The 10,609-nt window shown below is 48.0% G+C and overlaps 1 protein-coding gene across 17 annotated transcripts in view; it reads right to left on the minus strand.

Moving 5' to 3' along the window:
- Positions 1–10,296, minus strand: part of SYTL2 (synaptotagmin like 2) — a 103,269-nt gene extending 92,973 nt beyond the window's left edge. For 7 of the 17 annotated variants that reach the window (XM_053924147.2, XM_053924148.2, XM_053924144.2 and 4 more), the window contains exon 1: positions 10,131–10,285. The gene's annotated coding sequence lies outside the window, so the exon portion shown is untranslated. Of the gene's footprint in view, positions 1–10,104 lie in introns of all 17 variants that reach the window. The other 10 variants (XM_053924140.2, XM_053924138.2, XM_053924141.2 and 7 more) reach the window with 4 other exon arrangements.
- Between the last annotated feature and the right edge of the window lie 313 nt (positions 10,297–10,609).

A 10,609-nucleotide genomic window follows, 5' to 3' on the forward strand; every position in this document is an offset into this window, starting at 1 on the left:
AAGAACCAGCACTCAGGAGAGAGGCTGTGTCTGGAATTATAAATATGGAAGTCTCCAGCTCCAAGGCTGAGCTATAGCCATGGGGGTGGTTGAATATCAGCAAGGGAAAGAATGCAATGAAAAAAATCAGAAAAGAAAGCAAATGACATTGTACTTGTCAACTGAAAGCAGAAAGAGCAGTTAGGTTGGAAAAGCAGAAGAGCAATTTATCACAACACTGGGGAAAGAATTTCAGGAGAGAAGGAGCTATCAACCCAGCCAGTTAGAGCAAGAGTCAAGGCAGACCAGAGCAGAGGGAGGGCAACAGATTTGGTGACTGCCATGTCACCAGTGACCTTTGCCAATCAAAGACAGGGTGGGGCAGAAAACTGTGTGTGAGCCAAGGCCTCATGTCACTGAGGAAGAAACTGAGATAAAGTTCTGGAGGATGAGGTAGAGAAAGTGGTAAAGAGGGGACCCTGCCTTCAGAAGAACAGATGGTGGTGAAGAGATGAAACCCAAACAACACACTGATGGGCCCGCAGCAGAGCTGCCCCTCCCTCAATGGGCAGAGACGGGGGAAGCTCAGGGACAGTGAAGGGTGCTCTTCACAATCCAAAAGCACAGTAATGATGGCTCAAGAAGTTTACCTGCCCAGGGCGCATCAGGAGCCATGCTATTTTCCCCCCGACACACAGAACACGGGTAATGGGCATTTGGGGGGCCAAACACCACAGATGGTAAGCCCACAGCTATGCATTTCTTCTCCCTAAAGCAAAAGTAACTCAGTTGTTAAGCCTGATAGAAAAGGTAACACTATAAACACACACACACACACACACACACACCACGACAGGGACGTAAGCAATAGCCAGACTACCTCAGTTCAACTCCTGACTCCACCACTTAATAGCTTCATGATCTGAAACCAGTTACTTAACCTCTGTGCCTCTGTTTTCACATCTGTAAAATGGGCTTCCTAACAGTACCTATCTTATAAAGTTATGCTGAGGATTAAATGAGTTATTTCGTGTAAACAGCGTAGCTCAAATTCTGGCACGTAGTAGTGTTCAATAATTGTTGACTATTATTATTATCTTATTTTGGTCGCGCTACAATGCTGTGAGATAAAGCCAGGCAAGCCCTGTCTTCTGCATATCACTGATGACGAAACTGAGGCTCGGAGAGGAAATACTTGCCGAGTTTCCACACAGTACAGGACACACGACAGGATCTGAAAAAAGTCGAGCCCCTTAATGAGATGTACAACACTCTCCACGATCAGCCCACTGCTTACCTCTCTGGCCTCAGCTCCCGCCATCCTTGCGCCTTGAACAGTGCCCGACACATTACTGTCTGCCCTTCTGAACTTTCTGACCCCTATTCATCCCTCAAGCTTCTCAAGGGTCACCTCTTCTAAGGAAGCCCTTGACATTTGAATCGCCTTCCCGCTCACTAGACCTCTCTACTCTGTGTTCACCTCTAATTATTAATTTTCGACTTCACACTGCACAGGAATTGTAGACATCTGTCTCCCTGCACCCCACCCCTCCCGGATTATCCAAGGATCATCCTAGACATGATCGACCCAGTGAGAAGGGCCTGAGGTCTGGCATGTAAAGGAGGTCAGGTTCAAAGTTCTCGTATTCCAAAAGCTCAAGGTGAGATGCCGCAAGGAGTTGAAAGCACACATGTTGCTCCCTGCGTAGTGAAAGCCAACCCGAGACTTCCCTTCAGTTCCTGACCGCTCAGAGTGATCTTGGGGAAAGGCTACCGGAGGAGAGAAAAAGCGAGCACATCCACTGCATCCTCGCTTCCTCCCACACCAAGCAAACGCCTGTGCTCAGTGCCATGGCAGGGGTACACTGTGTCCCCAGCAGAATCTGACAGGTGGAGCCACATCTCCGCCACACCCTTGGCTCCCAGCCACCACCCAGTTCCTGTGGGGAAGCAGGTGATCCTCTCTCCACCCAGGCATCTCCAGTAACCAGGGCCAACCTCCCCTGTGGCTCCCCCTGCAGAACCCCGGGTGTATGTCAGCTTTTCCCTCTGGTCTGCATAAAGCAGACGACACTTAGGAAAACATAAACACAGACCTAGAAACACACAAACACACACTTGTGTGTACTTGTGCCTGACTCCGACTGCTTGGGGGAAAAGGCCACCCGGTTTCTTGCGATTTGCCCATAAATGATAGTTTTGTGGTTCAGGCCTCCCTGCCCCTCCCCCCAGGAAACTCGGAGACTGTTAACCACAGCAGTGCATGCTGAGCACAAGAAGCTCTGTGAAGCACTAACCAAATTCAGCATGCACTGGGTGTCAACTATTTCCAGAATCTTAAACTCAATTCTGGAGATATTAAAAAGGGCCTTAAATGTTCTGTCTACGTCCAAGCCTCACTCATTTGCCAAAGGCATACGGGGTCTTTTACTTAAAAAATAGTAAATGTGCATAACTCCAAAGTAGGCCATATGTATCTTTTTGGAATAATTTCACTCCAGTGTGGTCCAGTCTATAAATTAATACATGGAGTTACCATTTTCCAACACACAGGTACCTTCCTGTACAAGTCTTAAATAGTAGCACTACATCTACAAGTAACTTTTACACAAGTCATTAAAATATGCTGTCGTATCTGTACCCGTAAGTCCAAACGAGTGTGCCTTCATTCAACTCCAAATCCATCTTCTATACTTTGGGCAGTGCTACTGACCTAAAAAGAAATCTAGTTCTTTCGCTCACAATATTTAGACACTTCCTTACAGCCTCCAAGGTAAACGCCAAGTTTTTAGCCTGGTTTCACTTTTGGGCTTCGGCTCACCACACGAGCATCACCTCCAGCCACAGTTTACCTGTCCACGTGCCAATGCAGGGGTCTCTCCCTGCTCCTTTGCTATCCCATGCCCTTCCTGCCACCATGCCATTGAACTTGAAAGTCCCTCAACCCCTTCTCTCTACTCCACTCCCTTCTCAACCTAGCAAACTCCTCCTGGGCTGTGATTCTACCTCAGCTGTCTCCATCCAACTTTTCCAGGCACTTGGTCTCTCTGCAATCTCACAATAAGCAGCGCATATTTCTCTTAGCACAGTTAGCTCACTGTATTGTACGTATTACCTTATCATTGTTGCCCTTATTATGGGCATATTCTTATTCTTTTTTTAATCCCCAGAATCTGGTTGTAAGCTTAATGACCAGAGGAAAACCCAATAAAATAGTGGGGCAAATACCATCAACCTCATTTTCTATACGTGGAAACTGAAGCATCTGTAAATGGAGTGACTTGATGAAGTGTCGTTGGAAAATGGCAAAGTCAAGAGGAAGCCCAGGGGGAGACAGATAAGGGAGGAGAAGACAGAGGGAAGGAACAGACAGGAACTGACACTAAATAGCTACTCTGTGTCAGACACAATGTTAAGCACTTTAATATATTCATCATCTTATTTATTCCTCAGAGCCACTTTGTGAAAGATACATGCAAATTTTTCAGAAAAGGAACTGATACTCAGAGAGGTTAAGTAACTTGTTCAATTACACAACTACTAATTGGATCCAAGGGTTAAACTCAAGATGGATTCCAAAGCCAAGTTTATTCCATAACAAAGTAACCCCGATAGGAAACATGGGCCTTGAGACTCACACTTGCTCATGGACACAAGCCAGAAACACCTTCCTCGCCAGGGCCGCCCCCATCACCTTGCCAGCCATCATGCTTCGTAACACCCTGGCCTCTGACCTTCCACTAATGACTGCTCCTCACAACTGTGTTATGCTCGGCAACTTATTTAACTGGTCTGTGCCTTAATTTCCTCATCATGAAATGGGGAAACAATAGTACCAAAAATACCATCAATAACAGATTAGGAAGGATTAAAAACTGGGTGCAGGTACAGTGCTTCCAACAGTGTCTGGTACATAGTAACTGCTCAATAAATGTCAGATACCATCATCATTCACTTGCCCCCCAGGGTTGAAAAAGCAGTCTAAAGCAACCAAATATAATACAATATGTTACTTTAGCAAAAAAGATAGACCAGATTTTTTAAAAGTAACTTTGGAGGATGAACTTTGGAACCATATCTAACCAATTACTACCAGTAGTGCCATAGCATTTGCAGACCGAATGCCTGCGGTTTCCACTGTTCACAAGTTACCGCGAGTATATGTCACACAGAAATTGCAGTTAAATCAAATGTAGTAAAGATAGGTGTGAGGTGGTGAGTCCTTGGCTAATGAGTCCTTGGCCGACCACCCAGCGACGGTGTGTCAATGTCCTTTTCTGCTGGTTTTTGTAAATATGTGACTTCATTCAATCCTCTGCACAATCTTGTGAGGCAGGTATGATCATTCCCATTCTACAGACACACTGAGGAAACTGATACACTGTGGCGAAAGCTGCAGACTTGGGCACCACAAAGGTCTCGGGACGTACCCCGAACATGACGTGGTAGACCTGATAAAACCCTAGAATCCATTCTATGAAGAATCAAAGAATTAAACTGAAAACCCACACCTCTTACATCTAAAACTGAAATGACTAGCCTAAAACTAGCAGTGGTAAAGAACCTGCCCTACAGAATCTAACATGCCACCGCTCAGTGTTCCTCCCAGGGGGTGGTGGTTGAGGCCCTGATCTGACTGAGCGACTTGGCTTGGCTGACACCCAGCCCAGGCCCGCAGCCTCACAGCCCTGTGTTTGAAGCAACTGATTCAGCCAGTGGCAGAAGAGCCCAGGAGCCTGTGGCCATGAGTAATGCCAGCACAAAACATATCTTTCTAATCAGAAGCCGATGGTACCAGTTCTGTCAAGACTAGCAGTAAAACAATGCTTCTGTAAGGCAAAAAGAAAAGCAGAGACTGTCTTTCTCCCTCTAACTCAGAATGCAAATTTGTGGAATTGTTTACTAGGTCTTATACCCTCCCCTATGAAATATATATTTCTTGCTGCATTTGAGAAATGAGATTCGTCTAGGAACAATCAACCAAATCTATTTCTGCTCGTAGTTGCACAGTGTCTAGAAAGTAAGACATTAGGAAATGCTTTTATTTTGGCCTCTTATCTCTGGCATCACTATGGGGATAATGCATATGAAGTGTTCTTGTGGTTGAAAGTACCTCACATATGTAAGGAAATTACTGCAATCACCTGAGGGTTATTGCAACACATTTCAGCAAAGACTTCATCTCAGAAGTCATTCATTCATCCATTTGTTCATTTAATTCATTAAACATACTTTACTAAGTTCCCACTGAGTGCCAGGCAATGTGGATGCAGAATTGAACTAGACAGTGCAAGCCCCTGGGAGACCAATCTTTTCACAAACTGGTCTTTTCATCTCCGTGGTACTCCAAACCCTCCAGCTGCCCTCGCCTGTCTCCTTTCTCCATCTTCCCCCGACCCCTACCCTGAGTTCTGCACCACTCAAGAGTGTGCTCCTCCCCCATCCTGCAAAAGTCTTAGCACACGGCCAAGTCTCCAGTGGGCACTGAGGAAAAAAAAATATTTAGTGATTTAAGAGGTGAGTGTTGAGTGACACGTGGCTTTATTCCGTCAACCCATCTTCCCAAAAGCTGCCTGAAAGCAGTTCTCTCCTCCCAACAATCTGAGGAGGCTCTACTAGGTTAAGAGTTAACAGACAGAGGAGTAGACACAGGTCCCAACGATCTACTGACCATGTGTTCTCCATGAGGGCGGTCAGCTGGGGAGACCCTTAGAAAATCATGAGGGGCACCGAGATCTTGAAGCAACAGGAAGCAGACACATTTTATGCCACCTGATTCATCTGGATGTGGTAATTCTCTACCACACTTCTATTTGGGCAGACGTTAATGGAAAATAACCCAGAATCATAGATTTTTAACACTGGAAGGAACCTCATGTGGTCCAGTTCCCTCACTTTATAGATAAAGAAACCAAGGGTCAGGCAGAGGATATGACAAAGCCCAGATTGCACAGCTTGTCTCTGAGGCAGGAGTAGAAGCCGAGCCACCTGCCTCCCCATGCAGGGCCCATTCCGCTCCCAAGCTTCCAGGAGCCAGGCGTGTGCCTGCAGGCAGCCCTGCAGTGGGCCCGTCCACGGCCCCTCAAGCCCACCGCTGTTCTAGCTGCTCTCATTGCTCCTTCCTTGCATGACTCTGCCTTGCTTAAAGCAAAAAGACACAGCTCTCAGGAGCTCTGAGACCCCGTGCAAATGAAGAATGACCCTGAGTGGCAATGTCTGCTTTTCTTTTGTGAAATGGGATTACTTTCTGTCCTTTTCTTCTGAAGATCCAGAAGCCTCTAGCCATCAAGGAATTCTACATTTTTTGAAGAAAACTTAAGAGTAGGGATCAAATAGAGTATTTGCATTCATAATTAATTCCTACTCATGTTAAACCCAAGAATTAGATTCCAGCATTTTATAGAGCGACAATGCTTTTTATCTTTCTACATCTAAACTTAAAAAAAATAGCATACACACTTTCATGCAATGCAAGTAACAATAACGCTTGTCACTTGGTCCTCATAGCGACTCCCTTGTCTAAGGCTCTCTCCTCCTTACTGTGCAATTTAGCTTTAGAATTTTCTGCTCAAATTTTGCACATCAACGGCACCGAAGAGCAGCCTTTGCTGCTACACTTGAGACATTTAAGACACTTGAGTCACTGGGAAAGGAGCACAGCTTGCGCGTGCAAGTTCAGCAGCGGCCCTGCAGCAGGTGCTTCTCTGCAGGAAGCTGAATGACACAGGTGAATCATGGGGAGGAGGAGCTTTAAGGGTTCATAAACAGGATTAACCTTATGATGTTTTAAATTATTCATAATTCTCTCCATTCTTTCAAAAACAATCTGCAATGGCTCTTAGCTTTGACAATAATTCAATCAAAAATAATTAATTTGTTCCTCTTTAAAAATATTTACTCACAAATGTAGAGAAAAAGATTTGAAAGGCTGAATCTTGAGGGCAGATGTACTGATTATTAGCAGTACATTATTAACGCTAATATGGGGGGTTTTTGCAATAAACATGTATAGCTATGGAAATAGGAAAACAAACAACGATGATCTACTTATAAGTGGAATCCATAAAGAGCTGGTTTCATAGAAACTGAGAGCAGAACGGTGATTGCCAGAGGTTGGGGGTGGGGAAGTGGGGCCATGTGGGTTCAGTGGTGAGATGAATGAGTTCTGCAGATCTAATTACAGCATGGTGGCAACAGTTAACAATACCGAATTACACACTTGAAAGTTGCTAAGAGAGTTCATCTTAAATGTTCCCACTACAAAAAAAAAAGTAGCAATATCTACATGTATCAAACACACACCTCAGACTTACACAATGTTATATGTCAGTTACATCTCAGTAAAGCTGGCAGGGAGGGGCAGAGTGGGGAGACAAGAGAAAAAACAATAAAGATTGTTTTTATTTTTAAAACATTTTCTTCATGCTGAAAAATGGGAAATGGGGTTGTGTCCGTAGGGGCTTGGGAGCTCTATTACTGTGAACCAAGCAAGTGGAAAATGCAGGCAGTACTCCGAGTCCCCAGACCAGACCCTTGGCCTTGCCTCTTCTCCGTCTTAGTGCTCTCAGCCCCAATGTGCCAGGACACCGATTTTACACAAGGATTTTGGAGAAAGGGGAAAAAACAAAATATATATATGCATACCAAATTCAACATACAAAATCAAATGAAAAAATTGCATCGATCCTTACATCGATTTCCAAGCTGCCTGGCGCCGACGTGAGGTCCTCCCCCCACCCAGGAGTGCATGTCAGTCTTCACTGTTCTGGGAGACCCCTCCATGGGAAAGCTGGGGAAGCCCTAAGGCAAACCGCACCACCTGACTCTCCCCTCCCCGACTTTTTGAGAGAGCAGCAACCTTATTAATAAAATCACTTTTACTGTTAGTTTTTTTTTTAAGCCAAATTTCTCTTCATCTACTAGATCTTTGAAAGTTCTTTACAAAACAGGTGGCAGCAAACACATTACCAGGGAAATCCAAAAGCCACAGGCGCAGAGTTCACCCTACTTCCCTAGCCGGAGGTGAGAGCTGTCTGGCCTGGCATCCTGGCTTCTGGGCCCGGGTCGGGCTGCCTCACGTGTCTGCAGGACAGCAGGCTGCGCAGCACAAGGTGCTAATTCAGTCATTCCACAAATGTTTATTGAGTGAAGCCTGAGAAAGACCTCTTAGGGGACAGTGGGATCATTCACAAGCCAACGGTCAGGGCTAACGGATCAGAGGTGGACAATCAATCTTTCATTAGACCTCAAACCACCTCTGGGATAAAGAAAACAGGGCCCCTGCCACACCCACTCCCAGCAGCTGGGCGGGATCAGCAGGCGTTCTGGAATAGGAGAGTTGCTAGAGAGAGGCGGAGGCAGTCACTGATTGCCAGCAAAACCACCGAAACTCCCGCACCATAAATGATATAACACCTCTAAACGCCCTGAACAGTGTCTGGCACTTAGTGAGAACTCAATACTCATTTTTGCCATTACTACTCCAGCTCGTTCTCACACAAGGAGCATCAGAAAGGTAGAAAGAACGCAGGTTTTAGACTCACAGAAAATGGATTTGAATGCAAGCTGTGCCACTTACTAGCCATGTGACTAAGGGACCTGATCTTTCTGAGCCTCGGTTTCACGTTTGTAAAATGGGGTAAAGGAGCCCTGGCCGGGTGCCTCAGCTGGGTGGACTGTCATCCTGTACACCAAAGAGTTTGCAGGTTCCGTCCCTGGTCTCCAGTGGGGGCACATACAACTGGCAATGTTTCTCTCACAAACATCTCTCTCTCTCTCTCTCCCTCTCTCTCAAATTAATGAACATAACTTCAGATGAGGATTGAAAGAAAAAGAAAAAAGGGTTTATGAGAATTAAGGACACGTGATATGCAAAGAAAAGTGTCTGGCCCATAAGCACCCAACAAAAGACAGTAAATATTGCCACTGGTTTGCATCACTCCTCCCCCACCCCTCTTGAAGGGTCCTGGAATCTGATTTTACCTGGAAACCACCCTAAAGCAGAAAAACTATGGGAGGAGCAGAGGTGGGGGGGGGAGGAGGGATGAGAATGCTGAAGAACTTCCACCGAAACCCTTCCGAGTCCCCAGTTCCTTTCAAGCATCCTCCTCTGTTGGGTGGCTCCATCCAGCTGACAGACAGCTGGGGCCACTATTCCCTAGCTGGGAATGGCTGCCAAGAAGGGGACAGGAAGCCGGATAGCAGTTTGAATCCATCCCACCATCCAGTGTCGTCTGTCTGTGTGAAACCTCACTGGGCGTCCTCTGCACATCGCTGCCAGGCTGTGCGGGTCAGGAGGCTGACAGTGTGATTCATATTCGGTTCTTATCTGGGCTGCCATCTCAACTCAGAGCCCAAAGCCCTGCAGGGAGGCTGCGGGTCACAAACCAACACTAAATGAAAATAAGGACCTTTTATCAGGACAGGGGGGTTTAAAGGGAGGAAGGAGGAAAGGGGAGAGGGCAGGGTGGGTGCAGAATGAGAGGCCCACTTCCTACATGCTGGTGGAGCCCCATGACTTGGCCGCTGAAGCCGTTGGTTTTCCACCTTAAAAGAGGATAAGTACCATTCACGGAAGGTATAACTCGCCGTGGGACAGGTCTGGGTGTAGGAAGAGAATTCCGAAACAAATCTGCTTATTTCCCAAGTAGGAATCATCAGTCCCCCAATTCCCTTCCTAACACCCCACCTGTAGACAGGTCCTGATGTCCTGCCCTACTTCACCTGAGCAATCTGGGGGGAGTTACTCAGCAGCCAGGCCTTGCGGGCAGCCCTCCCAACCCCGGGCTCCGTCCTCAAACGCCCCAAGAGACAGGACCTCCCAGCAGAGCCCCCACCTATCCAGGCACCTCCGTTTCCTGGAGACTCGGCCCTCTGCGCAGCGCAGCTGGCTCTTAAGTAGGTGGGAAACTGAGGAAGGGAGCTTGCTGGCTGCCGAAACGCGGTTCACGTTTTAGAAGTCAGAAGATTCCCGCGTTGAACAGAGAAGAAAACAAGAGACCCAGAGAGGGAGAGGAAGTTGCCCGAGGTAACACAGCGAATCGGCAAAATGCAGAGACTAGAACCCGGCGCGCTCCGGAGCGCAGACGGGTAGGGAGCGCGTCTCGCCGCCTCCCGCATCCTCACCCGCGGCCCCGGGCGCGGCGCGTTACCTTCCTCGGGACCGGACGGCGCGAGCCTCCTCTCCCCTGGCGGGGCGCTGGCGGCTCGGCCCCGCTCGCTGGCCAGCCCGGCGGTCCAGGTGTCGCCCGGCAGCTGTCAGCGCTGGGCTGCGTGTGCAGGCTCCTCCCGCGGGCGGCGGGCGGTGGGCGCCGCAGCGGGGCGCTCCGGGGCCGCGGGCCAATAGCGCGGAGCCTGCTCCCCGGCCCGCCCCTGCCCGCCCTCGGCGCCCGCGGGCCCCAGCCCCCTGCCTGCCCTTCGCCCACCCGCTCCCGCCCCGTCCGCTTCTTCCTCCGCCAGGCCGTCTGGGTCCTCCCGTCCCGGTCTTCTCAAGCGTACCTCGCCCGGAAACAACTTTTTAACTGCGCAAAGAACGCAGCGCTGTTATTTATTTATTTAACGCTGCGCGTTGGGGGACCTTGGAATCCGAGAGCGTGGAGCGCGAGGAGCCGATCCACTCATTTGGCGTCAA

Source organism: Desmodus rotundus, chromosome 5, assembly GCF_022682495.2.
Source record: "Desmodus rotundus isolate HL8 chromosome 5, HLdesRot8A.1, whole genome shotgun sequence".
NCBI lineage: Eukaryota > Metazoa > Chordata > Mammalia > Chiroptera > Phyllostomidae > Desmodus > Desmodus rotundus.